The sequence below is a fragment of the Puma concolor genome, chromosome B1, assembly GCF_028749965.1.
Source record: "Puma concolor isolate L17-30 chromosome B1, mPumCon1.1.hap2, whole genome shotgun sequence".
Classification (NCBI taxonomy): Eukaryota; Metazoa; Chordata; class Mammalia; order Carnivora; family Felidae; genus Puma; species Puma concolor.
In genome coordinates this window covers 1,479,617-1,497,625 of record NC_141670.1, presented here as the reverse complement: position 1 = coordinate 1,497,625, position 18,009 = coordinate 1,479,617, and the positions used below count along the sequence as shown (strand labels likewise).

The window sequence follows — 18,009 nt, the reverse complement described above, 5'->3', positions numbered from 1 at the left end:
TGCGACAGACACCTGACCGCACAGGCCGCCCTGTGACACTGCCCAGTCCTTCCCGCCAGCAATGCCAGACCTGAGGGCGGGCTCTTCCAAGGCGGAAACGGGCAAGCTTTGTGTCCGGAACGAGCACTCTCGGGGCAGTTAGGTTTGTCTTCTGTGCCTCCGGCATTGTCCACAGGGACCTGGTCCACACGGGACCTCACTGTCAGCAGGGCCACTAACACTGGACTTTCTCGGCTGAGTGTCTTCCGCTCCACGTTTTCGACCGGCATTAAGGCGCGTGGGGTGCAGGCTGGTGGCTGTCTCCTGTGTCATGCGGTCGGTCACACTGTCACCTGTGAGGTGTCCCGGGCACCGAGGCCCTAGATCAACACCCTGTGTTACAAGAGACGCAGGCCCCAGAGGGACAGTCCCCGGGACACGTTGACCGGAGCCACAGAGAAGCGGCTGGGGCCAGTCGGGAACGTGGGACACTGGGCGGGACAAGCCAGCGAGCCGGGAGTGAGGAAAAGGGGTCCGGCGTCCGTGGAGGTCACAACGGCCCAGCGTGCTGCGTGAACCCCGGCCTGCCGTGACCAACGCAGAGCGCCCGTCTTCCAGGGACTTCCGCCGATCTTCCTGGGCGGTAGGGGGCGTGGTGAGGTACAGGAACGGTGGCTCACGGGAGAAATGGGCGGAGTCGAGTCGAGAGTCCATAGCGCCTGCGCAAAGGCTCAGCGGCCTGGGCGGGGCGCGAGCGTGGGCACGAGCGTGGATGCGGGGGCTGCTGGGTGACTAGCCGAGGTGACGACGGCCAGTCGTCTGAACGTGGGTATTCGTCTTCTCATTTAAAATCCTGTTCTGTGCACTTAACCGCCCTCAGTCGGCGGGAAAACGTACTTGACTGCGAAACCGTTCTCGCAACGCCCGCTCGCAGGGTGCCCTCGCGCTCCCGAAGACGAGCCAGAGCGGAGGTGACGGAGACTGCGCGGCTCCTCTGTGCGCAGGCTCCGGGCCGGCGCGGGACTTGTCTGCCTCGGTTCCTTTTCCTGGACACGGGGCCGGCGACCTTCCTGCCATTACGCTGCAACCAGGCGGCCCACGGTGCGGCCACTTTGGGTTGCTAAATATCTAGATACTTCCGGCCCGCATTGCCAGGTCCACTAGGCGTCCCCACCGTCCGGTAATTACCGTCGCGCTGCCTGGCGGCCGAGTCTTCTGCGTGTGGCCCCCCTCACCTCCCGGCCCCGCCGTGGGATCCGTCAAGCTAGTACTTTCCACGAGCCAAGCCCTTGGGACGGCGCCTGCCACCGGATGAATACTCGGTAAGCGTTTGCGACTAGTCGTAAGTCTCATTTTTCCCGAAGATTCGATGCGCAGTCTCTGTTTGTTTTATGTTAAAAGAGTAGGCAGAAGGTCAGTGTGGGAGTAATTAAGTTCTTAACTGAAGTGCGTAATTAAATATTGAAAAGAAGAGTAGACAAGGTCTGTGAGACGTTCAGGTCTCTGTACCCTGCTCTGACATGTTACTTGCAAATTCAGGGGGAGAAAGAAAGTTCTTGGAAAGGGGAGCCTGCGTGCAAATGAGTGTGCAGGTTAATCAGGTGGGCCCGTTGCGGGCCACCTGGGGCTGTCACCGTCTGTTTCAAATCCAGGCACGTAGCTTCTTAATGAGGACTTTGGTGAGAGGCGTTAAATTCTCAAGGGCATTTGCAGGGACCCAGCAGGAGATTTGTGGAGCCCAGGAGGCCGCCCTGGAGGTGGGGTGCAGCGGGAGAGGCGGCTGGGGGGCCTGGGTGGGGGGGTCAGGGAGGGCAGGAGGGGCGCCGCGGGGCCCCAGGACAAGGGTCCTTCCTAGTCGAGGCTCATCACTGTGAACTGAATCCTGTGAGGTAAGCACTGGGGAATTTAAACACTGGATTGTAAACTCTGTGTGAAGACGTCTTGAGGCCTGAGAACTGACATGGTGGCAGTGTGGGGGGGGGGTGTCCCTAAGGCACCACGTCCCACTGGTGCCTGGGCCCACCTGTATCCATCTAACAGGCACCTAGTTAGGCCGACCCTGGGGTGGAAGTGTGGAATGACCTGGCGTCTTCTTAGCCGCCCGCCCCGCGACAGCTCCCAGTCCAGGAGCAAAAAAGAGGGGTCCCCTCCACCCGTGTTGTCCCAGGGAGGTTTCCAGGGACTGAATGTCTGCATCCTCCCCCAAGGTGACGGGACGGTGCCAGGGGGTGGTGCCCTGGCAGGTGATCAGGCCTGGAGGCGGGGGCCTCATGAGGGGATTAGCGTCCTTAGCTCTCTCCCCGGTCTGCCGTGCTACGGCCCCGTGGGCACCGGGAGGAGACTTCTCCCCACACACGGGCTCTTGTGGCACCCGGATGTCCCCCTTCCGCCTCCAGAACTGTGAGGAATGCCTGTGGTCTAAGCCTCCGGCTGTGGTTTTCTTTGCTATGGACGCCCGGTGGGACTAAGACACAGGCATCCCGGTCATATATGTGCATCTGTTTCCGTAATGACACGGGCGCTGTGTGCGTGACGCATATTTACGGGAGCTCCGAGGAATGACGTGTACAGGCCGCTAGCAAGTGTCGGGGCTGGGCTCTGATGCACAACCTGTGCCTTCCCACGCCCCGGGTCTGGAGGACCTGGCCCCTCATAACTGGGACACTTGGGACAACAGAAATGTGTTTTCTCGAATCCTGGAGGCTGGACGTCCGAGGTGGGGGTGAGGGCAGAGCCGGTTCCCTCTGGAGGTGCTGGAAGGGTCTGCTCCGGTCACTCTCCCCGCTTCTGGTGGTTCCCTTCACGTGCCGGCTCCCCACGTGCGTGCCTGCCCGCTGCGCTGACTCCAGATTCCCCTTCGTACAAGGAGAGCTGGCATCCTCCACTCGGAGCCACACTGATGGCCTCGTGTTACCTTGACTACCTCTGTGAAGACCCTATTTCCATAGAAGGTCACATTCTGAGGTCCTGGGGGTCACGACTCCCAACGTACCTGGCTTGGGGGTTGGGCACCTGAAGGGATCCCCCCCTGAATCCACAACCCATCTCTTAATGGCTAATTCCACTAACTCGTCACTAGATGATGCTCGAGGGTAGGTTTCTTATCCAGGAGACTAGCTTTACCACTGAATTTTCATAGTTGTAGACATTTGGCAAGTTTTAGAAGCATCATTACTGGGTTTCAGTTGTATGAGTTAGCTCACCTCCTAGACATTTAACTAACACCGTGTCCTTGGGATATACAGAATTATACAAATTTAGGGAAGTTTCTTTTCTTGGGATTTGTATTTGATATAAAATACACTTTATAAATGCATTTTGATGCACATTGATACCGGTTGTTCGTACATATCTGGGCAGTACGTGGTACGTGTCCACAGGGCCCCCCCTGTGCGCGCTTACTCAGGAATATAGCAACAGCCCCAGGAGGGAGCCAGGCGGGAGGGCAGGGAGGGCCAGTGACTCACAGGTCACAAGCTGGGGGGTGGAGCAGAGGAGGAGGAGGGCTGAGCACGCGTCCTCACAGTCACTGTGCCTGTATTTACTGTGGGGGGAGGGGAGGGACTGGCTGGTAATTCCTACAGATTCAGGCAGAAAGTTTTGTAATAAGTCAGAGAAAACGAGATGCATACCAACTTCAGGGAACACAATGAGGGGCTTGTCCTGTCCCCTGCCCTGCCCCCCCCCCCCCCCCCCCCCAGTTTGCCTTGGCAACCTGATTCTCTTCTTACTTCTCTTTGTTTGAGGGGGGTGGGGAGCAAAAACAAGCAAGTGTAGAAACAGAACCTTCCTGAGAACTCAGGGCGCAGGAGGCAGGGGTCCTGGGGGTCCTTCCCCTCAGGACAGGGGAGGGAACCTCCAGATCCCACATGCTAGGGAGGCCCTGGGGAAACTCAGTGTGGCAAGGGCGCAGCTCGGCATCGGCCAGGCCCAAATTCTGGGGGGGCAGGACTCTCCGTCCTGCATGGGCATGCCTCATCCAGCCATCCGGCTCTGGTTGCTGTGACAAATCCCACAGACAGACAGGAAGTCCTTGTGGGGCTCTGCTTAGGACAGCAAGGCACCTGGCGTGGAGAGCAGGGGGTCGTGCATGGGCAGAGAGGACACCCTGGAGTTTGGATGATGACAGGTAGGGTGGACATGGTCACCCTTGCGAAACGTTGGGACCTGGGGAAATCGGGTGTGGCTGGCTTTGTCTCCGTGCTGCAAAAGCATTCGGTCAGATGGAGTTGTTTGTAACGTTCTTGCACTGCAAAATGTGAACGATCTGAACCTTAAGATTTAAACATCCTTAGGCATTCAAAATAAGGACTAGAAGCCACAGACGACACGTGGACTGTCACCTCAGCATTCTGTCGCCCAGCAAACCACCAGAAGTGAACAGACACCAGTTTGAGAACTCAGGGTCTCAGGGTAGAAACTTGCAGCTGTGAGATAAGTCAGCCCTCGGGAGGTGGGGGGGGGGGGCGCTGAAATCGGGATTCCTCAAGATCCACATGGGAGTGAAAACACGGTATCTGTCTTTCTCTGCCTGACTTATATCACCCTCCAGTTCCATCCACGTTGTGGCAAAGGGCAGGATTTCATCTTTCTCGTTGCCAAATAGTATTCCCTGTTTATATAAACCACTCATCGGTGATGGATGTTTGAGAAACTCAACAGAAGACCATGGGGGAAGGGGAAAAAGTAGTTCAAACAGAGGGGGGGGCGGCTAACCATTTAAGAGAATATTGAATACTGAGAACAGACTGAGGGTCGATGGGGGGTGGGGGTGGGTGGGTGATGGGCACTGAGTAGGGCACCTGTGGGGACGAGCACTGGGTGTTGTATGGAAGCGATGAGTCCCGGGAATCTACTCCTGAAGCCAAGAGCACACTGTATACACTGTATGTTAGCTAACTTGATGATAAATTCTATGTATAAAAATAAAATAAAATGTAAAAATAAATAAATAAAGTGAAACCGAAGGACATGAAAATGCATGTGCCCTCAAAAACACAGAACTTACGGATTGAGACACTGTTTTCCCATAAATGCCTGCTTGACAGGAAACCGAGGTAATACTAGAATTTTCTCGAGTGACCCTAGTGGGGCGGGTGTCACCAGATAAGCTGAATTGAGCTTTTGTTTGTGTGACTGCGGTGGTTTTGTCGGCTGGGGGAGGTTTCTGGGCTGGTCTTCATTTGTTTAGATTTTAACACTCTGGGCAAACTCTCCCCTCTGGACACTCGCTGCCGCTCACGGCTCCAAGTCCCCGTGGCCTCGCCTGTGGCTGGTGTGCTCGTCCCGGTGGCAAGTCCCTGCTGTTCCCAAAGACACTCCTCCTCTTGACAGTTCCGCTCGGTTTGCGTCACTTTCAAGGTCAATTGAGTATAGTTAGCAATAGTCTATGGTAGTCTTAACATTCACTAAGAGGGAAGACAGAATTTCTCGTCACATGTGACACTTTAGTAGTACCGAACTTACGGTGGCCATCCCGTCACAACTGGGCACGTAGCCAGTCCTTCCGCCTGATATACCCAACCTGCAACGTCACATGTCCACCTCAGGTCGATTAAGAAGAGGAATTCGGGGGGGCGCCTGGGTGGCGCAGTCGGTTAAGCGTCCGACTTCAGCCAGGTCACGATCTCGCGGTCCGTGAGTTCGAGCCCCGCGTCGGGCTCTGGGCTGGCGGCTCGGAGCCTGGAGCCTGTTTCCGATTCTGTGTCTCCCTCTCTCTCTGCCCCTCCCCCGTTCATGCTCTGTCTCTCTCTGTCCCAAAAATAAACGTTGAAAAAAAAAAATTAAAAAAAAAAAAGAGGAATTCGGGAGACGGAAACTCATCCCTCCCGTTACTGTCTTCATGATGGCTCACCTCTGTGCTTGGATCTCTACCTGGGCAGCCTCGGATTTAAGTATCAGCATCAATGGTTCAACTTGTCTCCATCACTGCTGCCCATCTCAGGACGTGGGTCTTTACGGGGAAGAGAGTTTTCCATCCTGGAAAGAACCTGCGCGTTTCATTTTGCAGGTCACAGAGCCCTCCTGCACTGTTTACCAAGCGCCTTCTGTGTGCCAGGCCGGTGCCCAGTGACTCTGAGGGGCTCTTCCTGAGGATTTTCCTTCCTGGCCCATTAGGGGGACGTGTTCATGCTTGGGGCTCACTTCCCTGGGCAGGGGAAGAGCTGGGCCCTGGGGGGGAAACCTGAGGCCCTGGGTGGGGGTGGGGAGCTGGGCCTCTGGGGGAGGAGATCTGAGTCCATGGGGAGGAGACCTGAGTCCCTGAGTGGGGAGCTGGGCCCCTGCGGAGGAGACCTGAGTCTCTGGTGGGGGGGAGCTGGGCCCCTGGGGGGAGAGACCTGAGTCCCAGGGTGGGAGGAGCTGGGCCCCTGGGGAGGAGACTTGAGTCTCTGGGGGGGGGTAAGCTGGGCTCCTGGGGGGAGAGACCTGAGTCCCAGGGTGGGGAGAGAGACCTGAGTCCCAGGGTGGGGGGAGCTGGGCCCCTGGGGAGGAGACCTGAGTCTCCTGGGAGGGGGAGACCTGAGTTCCTGGGCCCCTGGGGAGGAGACCTGAGTCACTTGGGGTGGGGGGTGCTGGGCCCCTGGAGAGGAGACCTGAGTCCCTGTGGGGGGTGCTGGGCTCCTGGGGGGGGAGACCTGAGTCCCTGGGGGGCCAGCTTGGCCCCTGGGGTGAGACCTGAGTCTCTCAGGTTGGGGGGGAGCTGGGCCCCTGGGAAGGAGACCTGAGTCCCTGAGGGGGGCAGCTGGGCTCCTGGGCAGGGGGGCGGGGGGTAGACCTGAGTTCCTGGGGGGTGAGCTGGCCCCCTGGGGAGGAGACCTGAGTCCCTTGTGGGGGGAGCTTGGCCCCTGAGGGGGGGAAGTCCCTGAGTCGGGGAAGCCTGGCCCCTTGGGGGGATACCTGAGTCCCTGGGGCGGGGGGAGCTGGGCCCCTGGGGGGGAGACCTGAGTCCCTGGCGGGAGACAGCTGGGCTTGCCCTCACTCAGCTTTGGCAAGTTTACTTCGAGGTGCAACACAATTCCCTACGAGGTGTATTGTTCCCCTGTCATAAGAGCAAAGCAACTGAATGAAACCTAGGATGCTCCATTGACCTCCTGCTTGAGTCCAAGCCCAAGGTGGGGACCAGTGTGAACCAGATGATGTTTACCATTTCCATCGTGTGCATGCAGGTAACCAGGTAACTGGCTTCTGCCTCCCTCCCGCGCTTCTCTCCCCCTTCCCTTTCTTTCTCTTGTGTGTAGCACGTTTAAAAGGTGTGAAACAGGAAAGTGGACTGGGAATAATGAAATTGTGCGTTGAAACAAGAATTAAATCTAATCATGTAACCCATGAGAGCTACTATGGAAAACTCCCCACGCTCCCCATTGGTGCCTGATTGATTGATCCTCATGGTTTACACCTCCCGACACAGGGCTTCCTGCCAGGGATGCTCGTCATGTCTTGTTGGGCTCGTGGCCGTGGAGGAGCGTCCGTGCAGAGGACCCACGTACAGTGACACGTGTCTGTCCACCCGCCAGCGGCAGTTGGCAAGTATTTTGCGAACACGAAAATAGCTGGCCAGAGACAGCAATTACTGGTCGATTTTAACGAGGGATTAAAACAAAGAGTCACCGCTTCCCGGTCCGTTTGTGATGCCAGTTTTCTTCCTGAGTCGTACCCTGTGGGTCAGTTCAAAGGACGATTGCAAGTTACAGAACAGAACGATTGCGCTGTGTTCCCAGGGCCACTGTCATTTTGTGACGGCTTGTGTCAAACTGCTCACGGTTTCAAGTACAGTGTCGTCTGGCCGATTCCTTGAACAAAAATTGATGTGCCCAAACAGCATTGACTCTGTGTGTTTGTTAACTTAAAAATCGGTGTTTAACGATGGTACTTATAGTTGTCACCGTCGGCGGCCAGAGCCGAGTCCGCGAGGAACCAGCTCCCGAACGCCACCCTCGGTGCCAGGAGCTCAGGGCCCCAGCGGTCTCCACCGCGTGGATTCTGAGGAGTCCAGTTTCTTTTGCCTGAAGCCAAAATGTCCCCGGGCAACTCTAACAAAAGATGTTTTACTTTGGAAACAAAGTTGTCGCTCAAGTCTGGCGGCCACTTGCGGCTCCTTGTTAATGCCTGAATCTGCGCAACACATTTGCCGCGTGTCCATTACTTACTTCAAATGAAGGCTCCCTGTTCAATTTCTTTTATTCTCTTTTCTTTTTTTATACTTTTTAAAAAATGTTTATTTTTGAGAGAGAGAGAGAGAGACAGAGCATGAGCAGGGGAGGGGCACAGAGAGGGGGAGACACAGAATCTGAAGCAGGCTCCAGGCTCCGAGCTGTCAGCCCAGAGCCCGACACGGGGCTCGAACCCACAGACCGTGAGATCATGACCTGAGCCGAAGTCGATGCTCAACGGATTGAGCCACCCAGGCGCCCCAATTTCTTCCTGGTTATCATGGTGAGAGCAGGCTGGCACTCTACAACCGGGTGTGTCCAGGGAGTTGTTGGCCTCAAAAGCCCAATCTGTATCTCACGTCTGGAAGCTTCCAACAGTCATGTTTCAAATGAAGAAGGAGAGTCTTTCTCAGGGACATTGCTCACTGAAGATCAAGGCAAAAGCCTCTAGTATTTCGGTTTGTTTGCACTATGTCATGAAACCAACGTTTTCTTTGAATACAATTGAATACAATTGGCCATTTTGGGATATTTCATAAGTTTTTACCAAATTACAGCCAAATCTCATTAGTGAGTATAAGATCACTGGGAAAGGGCAGGGGAGGATTTAGCAGATGCCTGGGAAGATTCATTAGGATTAGATTCCAATGTTAATGAAGGAAAGTCACCTTGGAGTCTGTCCCCATGGGGGCTCATCAGCTCTGGGCAGGCTGACCTGGGGTGCACCCAGCACCTCGGGTGCCTCCCTCCATGTGGCTGGGGTCACAGCGGCAGGGACAGACCCCACGCTGGCAGCGAGTGCAGTGAGGAACCATGCAGAGTGCGGGGCTTCGAGGCAGAGACGGGCAGTGTGGAGAGAGGGTGATCTCTCACTGGGCATGGGCACCTACGGTCTCTGCAGTTTCAGATCAAAATCTCGCAGCTGGCAGGGAAAGACCTCCTCTGGGGACTCTTCCCCCTCTGCCCCTGTCTTTGCCAGGTGTGAGAGCCATTTCTCAGGCTGACACTGGCTGTCGGCAACCCTGAGGAGCAGGTCAGGTCTCCCCCTGGACCAAGAGCAGGCGTCCTTCCTGCTGTCTGTACCGGGGGGGCCCCAAGTTCAGGGATCCCCAGCCGTGCTGCAAACACAGAGCGTGCACGGCCTCGGCCCCCACGGCAGCTCACGGGCCCCTGGGAAGTCGACGGTATGAAGGTTTTCTGATCCCGGGTTCCTACCTTTGACCAGCATGATTGCAGCAGTAACAGGCCGGCTCGTCAGCTTATACGTAAAATAAGAACATCTATGACCCTTCACAGACCATCGACACTACTGTAGTTGAACATAAGTGTGAAATCACAACTCTCTCAACCGCGGTATCTCCAGCACAGTGCCCAGGACCTAAGTGGTGTTCTGCAAATATGTAGTGAGTCAGTGAACGGCGGATAGGGACACAGAAGACTTAGGTCCCTTCGTTCACCCAGATGCTCACCGATAAGTGTGTGTAAGAATACTGTGAGCATGTGGTCACTGTCACATGCTTTTTTGGGAGCGGGAGCCAGAGATGGAGGATGTCAATATATTTCTTATGCTCAGAAAGCTCACAGTCTGATCTCAGGCCAGTGAACAGGTGCATTCTGCTTATGTGGCATATGATGATGGATTAGATGCAAGGTTGAGCACCGTTTTGGGAAAAGAGAGAAGAAAGTGATCAGCTCACTTGGGAAGCATGAGGGTGGCTGTCCAAGCAGATGGCTGGGGTCACGTGAAAGCGTGGCAGGAGTCTGTTAAGTCCATGGAGGCGAGGCCCCAGGGCAGAGCTGTGACACTGAATGCTGCAAGAATTTGAAACTGCTGGTGATTGTCCCAGCGGGAGCCCCGGAGATGGGAAGGCATTCGATGATGGAGAGTCCCACCAACGTGAAGAGGAGTCTTCAGATGTTTCAACCAGGAGCCACCCTTGGGGGATCTGGATCATAGAGCCAGCATTTCGGCAGGTGACAGGGAACAGCCCAGTGGGACACAACGGCAGCATGCGGAGAGGGGGTCCTGGAGGACTGTGTGACTGGTCTGACGAGAGCCAGAGGGAGGGACGCCGGCCACCAGCGCTCTAGAGTGGTGTCCCCGGTGCTTCCGGACAGGGGTCTGTGTTGGGAGAGACAGGGGAAGGCTGGTCGGGGAGGCTGGAGGAAGGGGCTGGGGGGCCGCAGGGTCCCAAGGGATCACTGGTGTTTTGCATCCCAGTGGGGTGTCTGTCACAGGGGCTGGGACAGGAAGACCTGCCCGTGGAAACACACACGGAGGTGCGTGTTTCGAGCGTGGCCTGCATGGTCACTGAATCTCGGCTTTGCAAAGTGTGTCGTTTGTGGAAAATTGAATTTTTCACACTCTATGTTGTCAAAGCCCATAGCGGTGTAATGAGATCACGTGCAAATGGACTTTCATCGGCACTGGACTCTGATTGTTCAGAGAAAATCCATCTAGTCCGTTTGAAACCACAGCAGTCCCATGGTGCGCTCCCAGGAACTCGAGGTGGCGTCATTTGGCGGGATGCCAAAGTTTGAAGTCGTGTCTTCCGAAATCATCACTTCTTTCCTGGTACAACATCTGTGCGATGCTCTTTGCCATAATTGGGAGTCAAGTAACTAATTCTCTGAACATACTAAGTGATGCTGACTTAAGAGCTCACGAAACAAAAATAAACAAAAATAAAGAGCAGAAATCTTTCCAATGTCCTGATTTTCAAAAGGCAACTTGTTTAAAATCTCACATAACAGAAAGCAAGTCGAAAACATCCAAATGGTTGCCTCTGACTTTTCCAATCGCCGCTTCTTGTTTTGAGGGTGTTGTTGTTTCTAGTCAATGGGCCGTTTGGGGGGCGCGTTGCGGCTTCTAGGGAGGCCGAGGGGACCAGCCGAGTTCTCACCATCACCCCACCCGCTTCCCTTCCTTTGTATTGGGCTGACTTCTGGGAAAACAGCGTTAAACCACTGTTTAACTGTTAAACGATTCGTGTGGATCGAAGTGCAGTTTTCAGTCTAATGCCAAGTAAGTGAAAACTTTCACCGAAGCATTTTGGGACTAAAACGCATATATATACAGGAAGCCTCCTTTTTGCTCTTGACAAGCGTTACAGAAACAGGGCAAATGGACAACTGAAGTATTAGGTGTGTGCCTTTCTTTTAGAAATGGCTTCTCTGAACAGAAAACTGCTGTAAATGGTGGCGGTTGCCCAGTGAGTTCCGCAGGAAGGGCCCTGTGTGGAGTCAGCCCCATCTCACCCAGCTCCATGTGCTGCCACAGGGTTCCTCCACTGATTGTCACACGCACGGGGTTGCGGGGTGGGGGGGGGAGGTTTGACTCAGCACCATCACCTCACCTACCAACCTCAGCGACAAGAGCAGGGAGAGGGAAGGAAACGGTGCTGAGCATGGTCCCCAGTGACCCCAGGGGCAGGGGTGCCAAGCTGTCCTTCCCCGGGACCTCCGCTGGTGCTTCCTTGGGGCTCGGAGGGGCAGACTCGAGAAGGAAGCCCAGGCACGTCTGACCACGCGGGTAGAGGGGAACTGGTGCCTGACCAGCGTGGGGGACGGCCCGCTCCACCCCAAGAGACAGAGCACACTGCATCTCTGGCACTGGCTGCTTGGTGGCGGCCAGGGTCTCCTCCTCCAGGCAGGCCTCCGCCATTCCAGGCGGGGCCCCCACTCTTCCGGGGTGGGGGGCTGAGTCACTGCAGACACAGCACCCGGCCTCTCTCATGGAAGCCTGGGTCTGAGACTCAGCATCATGACCTAACAACGTGTCTCCTCTCGTTGCAACTCAAGAGAGTCTAAAACAACCATTAACTAAATACCGTAGTATTTATTAATTTTAAACTCATTTCAATCTGTGTCATTTTTGCATACATATGAAATCTGTAGCCTTAATAAGTGTCCATTTCTTCTTAGTAGATAGAGAAACCGAGGCTAGTTCAACAATGAAATATATAATGGGGGAAGGGTGCCCTTGTCTGTGATAAAACTCTTTGGTCTGTATCATTTTTTTCTGAGTTTAAAGTAACACGAGAATTCAATAAAAAGTAAACATTGCTTTTCTCAAAAAATTTAATTGCAGAACTATTTACAAGAGGTGGACATCAGCAATACAGAGATCAAATGAGAGAGGCCTCATCAGAGGGGAGTCGATGGAGAAAACGCTGGGCACGTTTTCCTTATAATCGGCTGAGCGTGGGGAAAAAAAAGTCACGAACAAAGAGAACTCAAATAATGCAACCTGGTGGCGTCTGAAAGAAATGACCAACATTCTGATACGTTATTAACAAGAAGCAAGACGAGGCGGTGACGGACCGCGGGCCGTACGTTCCCGTCGGGTATTCTGCATGCTACTAAACAGAATTTGTCAAAAGAACCATAAAAGCATGAGAGAGAGAAGTACATAAAATAGCTGGGTCCCAGTGAGGTGTAACTTTGCACAGAGGTGAGTATTTGGCACTCTGCTCATCCTCGTTGATATGGTTTCATATGTATATATATTTATATATATATATGTGTATATATATATATTTATATACTTCTTTTTAAAACTTGAACTAAACAGCTAGTTTCCTGGTTCTAACGTTCCTTGAACTTCTATAGGAGGCATTGAATTTAGTCCTTAGGCCACCCCTGGGTATTTTGGCACGTAACATGGAGGTGGGTATGTGAACTGGTCTCTAGACAGGAAGGACCTGTACAAGAGGAAAGTGGCTTAGCGATCAGAAATCTGAGTTCAAAAGTAGCCTAGGATTGTTTACTACTTGTGGGGGAAACCTTTGAATTCAGCAAACCAGTTATAACGTGGAGGGAGGGAGACACATGCTGAGCCCTTTTACCGTGATGTGGTCCTAACGCTGGGATGGCAGGGGCGGGGCGTGGGCGTGAGTTGGGGGAAAACCAAAGAATGGTGAGTGGTGTCCATAAAGGACCACAGACAGCCTCTGAGCTCCCTTCACGTGTGTTGGCCGAAGCACAGAGCACACCGTCTACTGGCAAGAGAGAGATTTGTACTTAAATTGGCACAAGAAACCGGGCCGACGTCGTTCGTCATGACCCCTCCCCCACTGAGTATGTGAAAGCTTGGACTCCCAAGCCTTTCAGGTTCGGAATAAGCACCCATGATGAAGAGTCACATAAAATCTAAGAAAGTAGGGCGGTAAGCCTCTGTTACCTTAGTTGGTGTATGTACAAAATCTCTTTAAAAAGTACTGGTGGAGTAGGTAACTAACGTTTCCTCTGCAAAGAAGTCATCTGTCACGTGTTTACACTGAAACTTGAAATAATTTCTTCTCACGCTGGATAGAAATGCGAGGGTTAGGGTTAGCGATTCATAAAGTTACGGACACGTCGCAATGTTGCAGGGATGAAAAGATGGGTGTTTCTTGGAGCATTCCCGTGGACCACTTCTGCCTTCTCTGAAGCCTGAGCTAGAACAATCACAAAGAGTTGGAATCAGAGGGGCAGATGTTGCAAACCTTCAGCAATTTCGGTCAGTCTGTCTGATTCCATTCTTGATGTGCTCCCAAATTGTGTTCCTTCACCCCTTGAACACTGGGCTTGATAGCCATCCATGCATCTAAGATGCCGCTGACCTTAAGTAACGGCGAAGACATTGCCTAATTCTGGGCGGCATCTGGTTCTCTGAGATATTTATGAACGGACCTGACTTTTGCCAGCGTCCCACACCTGGTGGGGAGGACTATTCGCCAGAGGGCCCTGGGCCTCATCTTGAGCGGTAATTCAGGCTTTTGCCACCAGTCCTCAAGGAGCTTGGAGGATTTTGGAGCCCACATGACATTGATTTTCATAATCTGTCTGCGAGTGAGACAAGAGACAGGAGGAAACAGACATGAAATGAAGTCTGGCTGATGTATGACTGGGAGCCAGGTTGTTTGATGGGTCAGCTAGTGATTTTCCAAAACATTGTGCGGCCACTCTGTGCTGACGGGCGTGTTGTCGGGCGTGTGGAAGGGCACCTCTCCTCCGACACTCGGTCACCTTCCCTGCCTTACTGCGACCGTCAGCACAGCACAGGGGCCCTGATATAACAGACACGGGAGGGGTTCGGAGTGAAGCAATATGCCCAGTGCTCCAGCCAAGCGGTTGAACGTGTTCCCACTCAGCAGCGGACCACATCCCCGATCTCTTCTGCTTGTGGTTTTCTGATCCGTTTTCGAGTTTTGGCATCCTGTATTCAACCCAAACTTTCAAAGGGTAAACAGACACGCAAATGAAAACAAAAGAGAACCCTCGGGAAGTTCCAAGGGCATGTGGCTTGGAGACCACAGTCTGCAACTACCTGATTAGTGTGTTAAATTTGCAGTAGAAAAAAAAAAAAAATCAGTGGTCTTGAGAAGAAAGGAGGCGTCTGGGAAAGCAGCAAGGAGTACACAGAAACGTGGCGAATTTGGCTTGAGGCGGGTTTCTGGGGGGACCAGACTCAACACTTGTTGACTTGTTGGCGGGACCGTTCTGGTTTTCAGCAGCGGGGGGTCAGATGCCGCACGCAGGTGCCCTCCCACGTGGGCACACTCGAGTGGGACATGCCACGTCCGTACGCTTCCTGCTGACGCCACCGAGATGTTGGGGGGCCTCTCTCATGAACAGCAGCCCAGCCATTCTGTGCAGCCTGGGGACGCGCCAGCTCCCAGGCTGACTCCAAACAGCAGCACCCGACCTCCTGCCCAGTGAAGGTTCTGGTAACACGCTGGCTGCCCTTCCCAGCAAAAACCCAACTCGGTGTGGGCTGGTGGTCCTCTCTAAGAGGCTCCACGGGCCACACGAGGTCCGGTCTGGCTGTACCAGCCTTCTGGCAAAGACCATGACCCCTCTCACCCCTTCCTACTCGCCAGCAAGAGGTCTGGCCCAGAGCAGACAGCGGTTCCGACGGGCGAACACACAGTCACCACGGGAACCTTGGCCAACGGCTGCCGGGTGACGACTTTCCGGAAAGTCCGTCCTGGGTGGGGCTGGGGCAGGGTGTCTGGCAGGGCTGAAAGTACGCAGCCTGGGGTCTTTTGACTGGCGTGCGGGGACCGTGTTGAGAAAGGCAAACATCTAGAAGACACAACCCCAGAGCAACGATCGCGGCCCGTACGTCTGAGTACCCCCTTCGTTGCCTTCCCGCTCTAAGTCTGGCTTCTCCACGGGAGCCGGTGGGGGGGGGAGTCCCCTCACTGGGGAGGTCACTGACTTCGTGGCTATGTCTTTGTGTTTGCTTTTTTAAACAGGGAGCCTTAGATGTGATTATTTTCTCTAACGGTACACTTTTCTATTTAATGCTAGAAGTCTTTAGTATTGATCTTGAGGTGAACACATCAACGTTTCCTTTTAAACAAAAGTGTAAATTTTTGGTATCCTACAACAGTTCCATTCTTTATCCACTGTTCTAGGGCAGTCCTACACGTTTGCGGAGAGGAAGTGGTAACAACCGTTACCGGTGACAATGCAGACGGTGCACGCGACGACGACAAACGAGGATGGGGGAGAGGAGTTATGTGCAAAGTGCTCTTGTTCCCAAGCGACATTCACCTGCTCGGGCTTCGTGGAACTTATGGGTCCTGTTTATCATACTTGTGTTTTGATTTTGAAAGTTAAACTGAAGCCTTCAGCGTGGCGATGCTGCCGTGAGCAAAACGCTGTGTCAGCTCGTGTCTCGACAGTTACACGGTGTCTTCGGGGAAGAACGCTGTCCGATCTGAGCGTCTCCAGCATATGCAAAATCTCTTACTGAAACGAACTCCATAACGTGGGGAGACGGCCACACTACAGGTCTGTGGTGCGTATCTGCCAGAAGTGCCAGAAACAAGTTGGTTTGATTGACTAACACAAGTATTATAAACAGTTTTATTTTTCGTTACATGTACAATATGTAAACATGGCTTATCTGCATTTCACGGTGGGATGTCGCCTGTGTGAGAAGTGAAAATATTGCACTGAGTCATGGTGGCAGGTGACACTGCCTGGGGGCCGGCGGCAGGCCCTGGCTGCGTGTCACACGACCTTCTTTGGGACTCGGTGGACCGGACAGGGGTTCGTACGCACCCCCCACTGCGAATCGGTGGCCACTGTCACGTTTAGCTACAGGTTAATCTGCTCACCTAGGGGTGGTTCAGGCCAAAACTTTTGGGGGATTTTAAGATAAAAATGAGGATACAAAACATAAAAAAAAAATCCAAATTCAGTGAACACTTTCATTCAAGTCAGGGTCAGAGAAGCTGGGATCTAGAATAGTTGTTGTCTAATCTTAGAATTTGTCGTTAGACGTTTTGTACAAGCTGCAGGAAATGAGGTAAAATGCATCAGCGGCCAGTGGATTTACATGTGTCAGCAGGTCTGGGCGCATATGTGCATTTTACATTTCCTCTCCCTAAGGGGTCTACACTGACTTTGCTTTTCTGTGGCTATTTCTAAAGAGCAGTTCATCTTAAATAATACATCATTTTTAAAGTCTAAAATGCCAATACTTGCAAATACATTTGTTTGTAACATAGTATAGTGAGTATAGGAAGAAGTGTCGTTACTGTATACTACTCAGGATTTAAATATTTATTTAGGTAGAAAAAATGCTTTGAATACTCTGGGGAAATAGGATTCATTTATAGAAGAATATTTCAGGGAATTTTTTTTTTTTTGCATTTTTCAAGGATATACATTCGTACTGATTTTTGCTTCCAAATATATTTTAAGGCTGTTTGGTAAAATATACCAGATATGAGGCTCAATTTACAGGGTTTTGTTCTTACAGGGAATTCTTAACTACTCAGCTTTAAAAAAGTAAGACTTGGAAGGCCAACATGCTTTAGTATCAACTGTGCTCCAGTGAACCCCATGCTTGGTTGGATGGAGAGTATGAGGAAAAGAAAACACTGCAGGCCGAAGCAGCACCCCCGGGGGATGACCTCACTGGATGTCCTGCTGGTGTCACCAGGCTGCAGGGGGACCTGGGGGCATGACAGTGCCCGTCAAGCTGAGGAAACAAAGTGCCAGAGGAGGTAAGCCAGGGCCGCTCCGCCAGCCGAGTACACGGTACCTCTCTGGGCAGCGGGAGGGCCCGTGTTTGGGGAGGAAACACCTGTCCCCAGGTGCCATCCTGTTTTCACCTTGCGTTACAGTGGGGACTCCGAGTTTGGGATCCGAGGGAGAGATTTGACGGGCTCTTCCTCTGCAGACACGTCTGGACAGGGACACAGGAAAGCGATGCTGGGATGACGGTCACTGCGTCTAAGCGTGATTGTACAAGTGGAAAGCCTTTTCATTCGAATCCTTCCTGCTTTGCTCTGGTGCCAGTCAGAATCCTGAAACCTAATTACTTTTCTCAGAGTCCACAGTGGAAATCACCACATGTGACCTTTTTTTTTTTTTTGTCATGTCTAAAACAGGCAAGAAATATATTCTTGACTTTAGCGATACTGCATAGGACAAAAGAATTCTGGAAAAATACAAATGTAAGCTACATTTCTTCTTTACCATTTAAGCTGAGAGATACCACTCACATTCATATTTCTTAAACTTTTTACATCACAACTGTCATTTTAAACAAGCAAACTTTTTTTTTTTAAGGATACCCTGGAAAGTCAACTGATAGAGCAGTTTGAGAATATATATACATCCATAAAAAAAAAAAATCACAGGTACATAAATGGGGACACTTACAGACAAGACCGTGTGTGGTAGAAGTTATGAAGGAATAAAACATACGATGACTCTTTCATCGGAATAAGGGCGATTATTTTTCTCTTTACACGACTGCTACAGGCCAGCCAGCCTTCTGTAAGACTCCACCCCTTTTCATGTGTCACTCCCTTGGGTGAATGAACACTCAGCTTATTTTGGGACTGTTAGATGCTGTGCCGGAGATTTCTATCAG

General features: G+C 52.7%; 1 long non-coding RNA gene across 2 annotated transcripts; it reads left to right on the top strand.

The window, feature by feature from the left end:
• Nucleotides 1–1,040: 1,040 nt before the first annotated feature.
• LOC147581419 (uncharacterized) lies at nucleotides 1,041–17,851 on the top strand. 2 transcript variants are annotated; one of them, XR_015249894.1, is made up of 5 exons: nucleotides 1,041–1,301; nucleotides 12,220–12,582; nucleotides 15,533–16,172; nucleotides 16,888–17,134; nucleotides 17,255–17,851. It is a non-coding gene; the product is annotated as an uncharacterized LOC147581419 (long non-coding RNA). The 2 variants fall into 2 exon arrangements; XR_015249893.1 differs by having other exon boundaries at nucleotides 15,533–17,134.
• The last annotated feature ends 158 nt before the right edge of the window (nucleotides 17,852–18,009 follow it).